Source organism: Mustela nivalis (assembly GCF_964662115.1).
Source record: "Mustela nivalis genome assembly, chromosome: 1".
NCBI lineage: Eukaryota > Metazoa > Chordata > Mammalia > Carnivora > Mustelidae > Mustela > Mustela nivalis.
In genome coordinates, this window is record NC_139020.1 from 58567950 (window position 1) to 58576735 (window position 8786).

Genomic DNA, 8786 nt, shown 5'->3' on the forward strand with positions numbered 1-8786 from the left:
TTAAAACCATTTCTGTGGCCAATGGTTCACTTCCCCCATGGCTTTTTTCTTGTCCAAATTCTCCAAATGCTTCAACTTGCATTCTGGACTATAAAATCACCAGTGATACATTCCAGATTTCTTTGGCTCCTATATAATTAATTCCCAAAGAGATCAGCAAAACAGTCAATCAGGAGTCGGTGGGTTTGAGGAGAGAGTCAATTGCTGCTACTTTTTCAGAAGACTCACCCAACCCTTCCTCTGAGTCACTTTTTCTACACATCAACTTCTTGATGTTGGCTTCAATTGCTTTCATTTGCTTGGGATAACTTTTCCTCCTGACTTCTCTCTTGGATTACTTTCTCCATCCTGTTGAAAGTGGTATGGTGTTTCCTTGTTAAAACTGTCCACCTAACTCAGGAGTTTAAAAACATAGTTTGTTTCATAAGTTCACATGAGTCTTGCGATTCCACGTTCCTATTTGTGATGATGGCAGAAAATTAATCATCACTTTCAGAAACTTCCTCTCATTCAGTTAAATTCAAAATTATTACCTCACAGACCGTCTAGTTCATATAAATGCATCTTTTTCTTCTTCTTCAATCCAGTTTGGCATTGACTACCCTGGGGAGAACAAAGGATAAGAGTATCTCACCTTCTCAATATCTGTCCTGTACTTTCTGTTCACAGGTTCTCCAGTTTAACACAGCCTGGACCCAGGATCAGGTAGGTAAAAATTGGCTGGTTTCTGACAATCATTTTCTTTCAAAGAAGATCTGTGGTTCAGTTGATTCCCGGAAGCTGTAGCCACTTCTGTCTCTTATCTCAGACAGAAATCAGTGAGTATCCCCTGGTGTCTCTCTGTCCCCTTGGTTGGCCAGATGAACTCTCAGATTTAATGAATAAATTGATACTACCAGCTAACATCAAAGGCTCTCTGGAGCCACAAGGAAATTACAAAGTCTCACAACTGCCAAACTTGAAGATAAATCAGAGGTGGCAAGTTGGGGAATCTTTGCTCACTTTTGAGCCTAGCTGCCCTGTAATTCTAGGACTGTGCTCAGTAAAATTCTTTTAAGGCAATAGTATTGCTTTATCCACTGGCCTTTTTTAAGGAGACCTACCTAGTAACTCTCTCAGCCCACCCCACCCCTCTTAACATTAACACACAAACACACTTTGCATTTTAAAGCAATTTTTTCTTTTTCAGTGTTTCTTCCCAGGCCTGGGGATGGAGGTTGGAGCAGGCACTTAGAGAATTTCCTTTGAATTCAGTAATCTGCATTCTGGGTCATGATCTTTGAGGTAGCTGGTATCCAGAGCAGTCATTTCCAAATAAACCTTCTGGTGGTGGAGAATGAACATGATAGGGGCATATTCCACTACTAATTTACAGATCACCCTACTGCTACATGTCTTCTCCATAAAGCCAGTTGGAACAAAACCTGCAAGCAATGGTTAGGACAACTTCTCATCTATTTGCAAAATGAGCTCTTGATAAGTTCACACTGAGTTAAATCCCCTTCAGTGAAAAACTCATATGCTCCAGAAATATGGGATTTGCTCTAGTACAAAAACTCCATCAGGTCATAGGCAGAAGGTACTGAATTCAGAACAGGACTATGTGGGTACCCAGTCTGGGCAAAAGCATGAAACACCAGGCCTGGTTCAGCCCTTGACTGGTTCTTGTTCAATAGGCCTTGTCGTATGACTGGTGTTTACTGATTTGAAACAGAAATAAGGAACTTCCATTTCTATTAAGAGCCTGAAAAACTTCCAGATTCTTCATAATGTAATCCAAGTACTTTGAATTATTTCTTTTTACAGTATCTCATCTGTATCATCACACACCATTACATATAATAAAGTGTCAGCATTGAAAGAAGCATTTATGGGGTTTATTTATTATGAATTCGATACTTCTCCTAATAGGAAACTTTGTAAAAGACTTAGAAATGGACAGAAATTACTAAATGTCCCCACTGGTTTTTTCTAACCATTGTAACAAATTTCCAAAACCTAGTGGGTTAAAACAACATAAATTTATCATCTTATACTTAGGAAAGTCTGAAATTTGAAATGGGGCAAAATCTAAGTGTCATCAGGGTTACATTGCTTCTGGAAGGCAGAGGGGAGAATCTGTTTCCTTCCTTTTTGCAGGTTCTGGTAGCTCTCTGCATTTCATGGCTGGTGAACCCTTCCTCCAACTTCAAAAGCAGCAATGCAGTATCTTCAAACATCGGATTATGACCTACTCCTTTCACTCCCTTTTTTACCTTAAAGGACCTTGTAGCTATCTTGGGCCCACCTGGATAACTCAGGACAATTTCATTATCCTAAAACCATCTGATTAACAAACAGTTCCATCTGCAATCTTGACACTCCTTTTCCATGTGACATAACATATTCACAGGTTCTGAAATTAGGACATGGACATGGGAATAGGAGAACATCATTCTGCTTTCAGTGGAATACTCATTGTTATCTATGTAGTGGGACTGACTCCACGTGGATGTCCTCCTTGTCTTTGACAAGTCTCTTACAACTCTGTAAACTGAAGACTCTGAGAGCAATGAAAATAATTCTTTTCTATAAAAATAAGTCAAGCAGAGAAAATCAATTATCACTTACTTTCACTTACTTGTGGCACATAAGGAATAACATGGATGACATTAGAAGGAAAGGAAAAGTGAATTGGGGGGAATTGCAGGGGGGGACAAAACACGAGAGATCCACACTGAGAAACAAACAGGGTTTTAGAGGAGAAGAGGTGGGGGGACAGGTGAACCTGGTGGTGGGTGTTAAAGAGGGCAGGGAGTATTGCAGGGAGTATTAGGTGTGGTGCATAAACAATGAATCCTGGAACACTGAAAAAATTAAATTAAAAGAAAAGAAATAAGAATAAGTTGTATCTAACAAATATATAATTTATTTCTGCCCTATAGAAAAGATAATTCTAAACTGTATTATTTGCTCAATTAATATTAAATAGTTCTGTATCAATTAGTAAATTTATTTCAGCACTGCTGATTATCTATATATGTGTATCTGTTCTTCAGAATCACCTTTGAATCAGTTTTAAAATTGTGTTGGTGGGCACCTGGGTGGCTCAGTGGGTTAAAGCCTCTGCCTTTAGTTCGGGTTGTGATCTCAGGGTCCTGGGAGCCCTGCATCGGGCTCTCTGCTCAGCGGAGAGTCGGCTTCCTCCTCTCTCTCTCTCTCTGCCTGCCTCTCTGCCTATTTGTGATCTCTGTCAAATATATAAATAAAATCTTTTAAAAAAATAAATAAAATTGTGTTGGTTCCTTCATTAATTAAATTAAATTAAATAAAATCTTAATGTGTTCATTTTATATCTGTATGACAGTGAAGATTTTATTTTTAAAAATTAAATTTTAACATGCTTGGAATCACCCAGTAGCCAAGAATTAGCCTCCTGGAATACATACCAAGAGCTGACACTCTCTAGAGCAGTATTTCCCAAAGGGCACTCTATCTAACACTAATTCTGAGGATGTTAATAAATATTCCCTGAAAGAAGGTTTTATTTTATTTATTTTTTAAAGATTTTATTTATTTGTTTGACAGAGATCACAAGTAGACAGAGTGGCAGGCAGAGAGAGAGGAAGGGAAGCAGGCTCCGTGCTGAACAGAGAGCCCTGATGTGGGGCTTGATCCCAGGACCCTGAGATCATGATCTGAGCCAAAGGCAGAGGCTTTAACATACTGAGCCACCCAGGCACCCCAGAAGGGTTTTATTTTAAAATAATTTGAGGAAAATCTTTTATTCATAGAACTTCTCACAGAGCTTGTGTTCCATGTAAACATTTTAGAAAATTCTATTCTTGATTATTGGATTTTTGCCACATTGTGAACCAAAACCAAACCAGTAGTCAAGACTCTTATAAAATAATAATGTTCAAGCCAAAAAACTTAATTCTCCATATAGTTGTGGGTCCATTTTTAGGTTTTGTATTCTGTTCCATTGATCTATGTGTATATTTTTGTGCCAGTACCTTACTGGTCTTGAAGACCATAGCTTTGTAATATAGTTTGAAGTCCAGAATTGTGATACCTCCAGCTTTGTTTTTCTTTTTCAAGATTGCTTTGGTTACCTGGGGTCTTTTGTGGTTCTATACAAATTTTTAGGATTGCTTTTTCTAGCTCTTGTGAAAAATGCAGGTGATATTTTGATAGGGATTGCATTAAATGTATAGATTGCTTTGGGACCCCAATGTTTATAACAGCATTACCAACAAAGATGAATTAAAGAAAGAGCCCAAATGTACACATCAACTCATGAATGAATAAAGAAGATGTGGTATATATACACAATGGAATACTACTCGGCCATCAAAAAGAATGAAAGCTTGTCATTTGTAAAAAAAAACTTGGATGGAGCCAGAGTGTATAATGTTAAATGAAAATAAGTCAGTCAGAGAAAGACAGATACCATATGATTTCACTCATATGTGGAATATGTATATATATATATATATATTTTAAAAAATTCATTCTCTCAGTTCCTTTGTCTCAATCTACACCACTACAAAAGACTCTTGGGTGTCTTTAACTAAAACCTGCCTGCAACCAGAAAGGTTGTAGACATATAGGTATATCTCAGAAGTGAGTCTATCACTAATTTCTATTTTTTTAAAGATTTTATTTTTAAATAAAAATATTTTTTTAAGATTTTTTTTATTTGAGATGCACAGAGTGAGAGAGAGAGAAAGACGAAGGGACAGAGCACGAGCAGAAGGTAGAGGCACAGGAAGAGGGACAAGCAAACTCTCCACTGAGCAAGAAGCCTGATGCGGGACTCGATCCCAGGACCCTGGAATCATGACCTGAGCCGAAGGCAGACGTTCAGCCAACTGAGCCACCCAAGCATCCCTCTAATTTCTATTTTATTTTTTTAGATAGTGAAGAAGTTGAGATTGGATTTAGGGAACAAAATTATTATTGTACAACAAATCATCAGAGATCCCAAATTCACATTCATTATCTAAGTTTCCACTTCCTGGTAAGAGGGGGCCTGGTAGCTGATAGGCAGATGACTCCTTGGTGATTATGAATCAAAGAAAGATGTGGTATGCCCCCTTGGATCAAGTAAGATAATAAACATGAATATTATTATATGTTTACCATTTCCAGGCATTGTGCTGAATGAACACTGCGCATGACTTCATTTAATACCTAAACTAGTAATATCCTCATCTTACTAAAAAAACAAAACCATAGATCCAGTAAATCATTTGTTCAATGTTACATGGTGTGTGAGTGGCTGAGTTGAGATTGAGCTCCACCGAGTATCAAGTGTTATGATACACAGGTCCACAGGCCCTTAGCTGATGGGGCCAGCTATAGTTCAGATTTCATAACTTTTAAGATTTTAGAGAAGGAAACAGTTCATGTCATGTGCATTATAACACCCCTACTAAAATTAGGGGTAGCATCTCATGATCAAACACATGAATAAATCTGTAACAAAAAAAATAGCGACCTTGAGATAAATGAAGACTATAAATTGTTTCATGTCAATTCACATCACATTTTGTTGCTAAATAATCAGAAAACAGTTTCCATCTTCTATGTTTGGGATTTGGGAACTGTTCATAAAGGATTCTGGACCTACACTTCCTTCCTTTTACGTACCCAGCTCTGTTCTAAATTTAGCATCTCTTTCTTTCCTGGATAGCGCATACAGAATACTGCTGATTTGTTTTTACTTTATGTCTTACCAGCTATCAGCCTTCTAATACCAGTTTCCTTTTTCAGTCAGGGCAAAATACAATTAGCCTCCAGGGGGAGCTCCAGGATCCCGGTTTCATCTCCTCTTGGTCTGACTTTGCACACCCCAGTGCACACACATCTGGACATGTCAAGAGAGACTTTTATTCAGCCACCAGACTGAGGGTGTGGTACCTTTCCCCCATTTTTTTCTTTATTGGGAGTCCATCTTTCCTCTCCATACTTGGTACAAGTGATGATCAGAAGTAGCTCCTGGCTGGGGCCTACATGCCCTGAGACAGCATAGGGTGGGCAGTTGAGATAGGCCAGTGTCCTGTAGCCTTTAGGAATATGCAGGCTGTGCTTCCATTTTCCATGGCAGGCTTTTGTACTGCTTTCCCTTACCATCAGCATGGTACAGTGGAGAAGGCAGAGGTTTTGGTCTGAGCCCAAAAGAAAATGAGAAAAGTAGGTCTTCCTTAAATGTATCACAGGGAGGTCTCTGCATACTCAGCCTGGTTCAGCAGGCCACCCATTGGAATGTGGGATAAAAGTTCACAGAAAAGTTCACATGCCTATGTCCCACATGAACTTCAAAGGGACATAGCTGTAGTGAGACTGTTAGCTAGGTCACTGGACAAACACCGTCTCATTCCCATTTAGCCACAATTTATAAATATAATTGTCTGGATGTAGGCGTTCTTGGTTTCCATCACATTCCTTGGCCTGTTTCCTTCTGTCTACACCTTGCATTTGGGTGCTTTTATGTCCACATTTGTGGGAACTCCTTCGGGTCTTTGCGAAAATTGTCTTGAAGATTGCATTCATTTGTGTGTTATGGTTTACCAGTTTAGCTCTCAGATGGTAACTGCATACCCAGAGCTGGTATTCAAAACCCTGAACAACTGGAATGACATAAGCAGCAGCCAATCAGGGCAGATGCTAGCTACGAGCAACCCAAAGCACGGAGCTGATCAATGCTGTTGGAAACTCAGCCTGGCTGGTGCAGATCCATTTAAGAAAATAGCCTATGATTCTATTCTAGTTCTTCCTCTTTCTCTCTCTCTCTTTTTTTAGAAAGGAAGAGAGAGAATCCTAAGCAGCCTCCATGCCCAGTGCAGAGACCAATATGGGGATCCACACAGGGCTTTATCCCACAACCTTGAAATCATGACCTGATCTGAAATCGAGAGTCAGATGCTTAACTGATTGAGCCACCCAGACACCCCAAGATCCTTCCTTCTTGGACCCACCTGTGAAATATGTCTCCATGTAACATTGAGGAAGGAGTCAGAAATCTTCTCTTCCTGTAAAACCATTATAATACTTGTTGCAGTGGGAAAAAACAAGTAAACAAAAAACCAATGGTAGTGCTAATTATTCTTACCACCTATTTATACATAATATGAAAGAAACATTTTTTTTATATCTGATAGAAGTTGATACCTCTATCAAGAAAGCAGGATGTGGTCTCTACCAATACGCTTTTACTTCTAAATGGACAGGTCCTAAGTGACAAGCTTCAGCTCACAAAGAATTGCTGCTAGAGCTATTGACATTACTAACTGTAGAAAGCTCCAAAAATATGTTTTCTAAACCTGCTGACTATAACCTTCTGCTCAGCAACCAAGACTACCAGAAGACAAAAATACACATTTTTGTCTAAATAGCTTTGAACTTCCGAAGCATGAATTACTAAGCTGCCCATTGTGCATGACCTAACTCATGAGTATTTTCCATACACATTAGTCAATGGCATCGCCTGCCAAAATATGACAATACTAGTGGCCCTACTAGACATTCTAAACAACAGGAGAAAAGAAAAAAAAGATGAGCACTAAGGTGTGGGAGTTGTTGCAAAGAATTGTAATAGCAAGTGCCAGAAAAGGCAGGCCAAGTTCTTCTACCAGAGAGATTTCTCTGCTTCATGACAATATCCAGGCATGGAGTACGCTTTGAAGGCAAAAAGCACAAAACATAAACATTGGAACAAACATTAATATAACCTCCCATTCTGCAGAGGAGAAAACAAAATCTTTCAACTTTATCTGAACTACAGTTAAATCCTTGAGTTTTCTGATGAATATGCATACAACCTACTTTATAAAAATCAGTTATATGACCTTTTTGGTTGGGATATTTCTGTTACATAAAGCATGGGATGACTGCTATTGGACAAAATTTCCCCTTTATTCCTTTACATAAAATAGACTATGAAGAACCTTTTCTCCTTTCCCATTCTCTCTCTTCTTCAGGGGTTCATTTTTAGCCATATTTGTAGTTTCAAGGACAGTTCTGCATAGAAATTTGAAAAATCCACTCCCATCAATTTCAAATCTCCTGACCTAGCACTATTCAAAGTGTGTTTACACACCACTGCTGAGTTTTTCTTATCAGTCCTTATCAGGACAGGATTATATGGAAATTGAGAGTGGTATTCAGAATTTTGTCAGTTTGTCAGAACAATTTTAAATCTCTTAAAGCTAATCATAGTAAAGAGGGATTTATACTTTCTGTAGTCATCCATTAAGAATCTCACTAGTTTTACTCCCTATTACTGTATCTCTTAGAATCTCATGGTGTATGTTAAACTATACATAGATTTTTGGATATGAAGTTCAGAGATCTTCCAACTCTTTTCAAAGTACTCTTCTCTCCAAACAAAGTTTTACACAGAGGTCCATTGTTTAAAACAAAAGAACGAAAGAGCCAACAAATATCCAGGTCATAGGAACAAGGTAATTTGGTTCCTGACACACTCAGGATTTGCCCACCCCCCCCACTCCATAATGGCCCCTAAAACACTTTCTCAGACCCCTGGAGCTGCATAGTGCCCAATGTGAAAAACACTATCTTTCTAATAGTAGGCAGTGTAAACACCTGGAAGGAAAAGGTTTAACCCAGTGACCAGAACTGACAAAAATTCTGTAAGTTAGAAAAAATAAAAGGCAAGCATACAGACTTTTAGGAGCATAACTACTTCTCCTGAAAATTTCCAAGAAGTGATGGCCAAAGGTTAATTGTTATATTTACCTCTGAAAATCTGAGTTATCCATAACCTTTTATTGTTTTTACCA

At 38.5% G+C, this 8786-nt stretch overlaps 1 long non-coding RNA gene across 1 annotated transcript; it reads left to right on the plus strand.

The window, feature by feature from the left end:
* The first annotated feature begins 217 nt into the window (after positions 1-217).
* Positions 218-3007, plus strand: LOC309847821. Its single transcript, XR_014302644.1, has 3 exons — positions 218-360; positions 670-705; positions 2140-3007. It is a non-coding gene; the product is annotated as an uncharacterized lncRNA (long non-coding RNA).
* The last annotated feature ends 5779 nt before the right edge of the window (positions 3008-8786 follow it).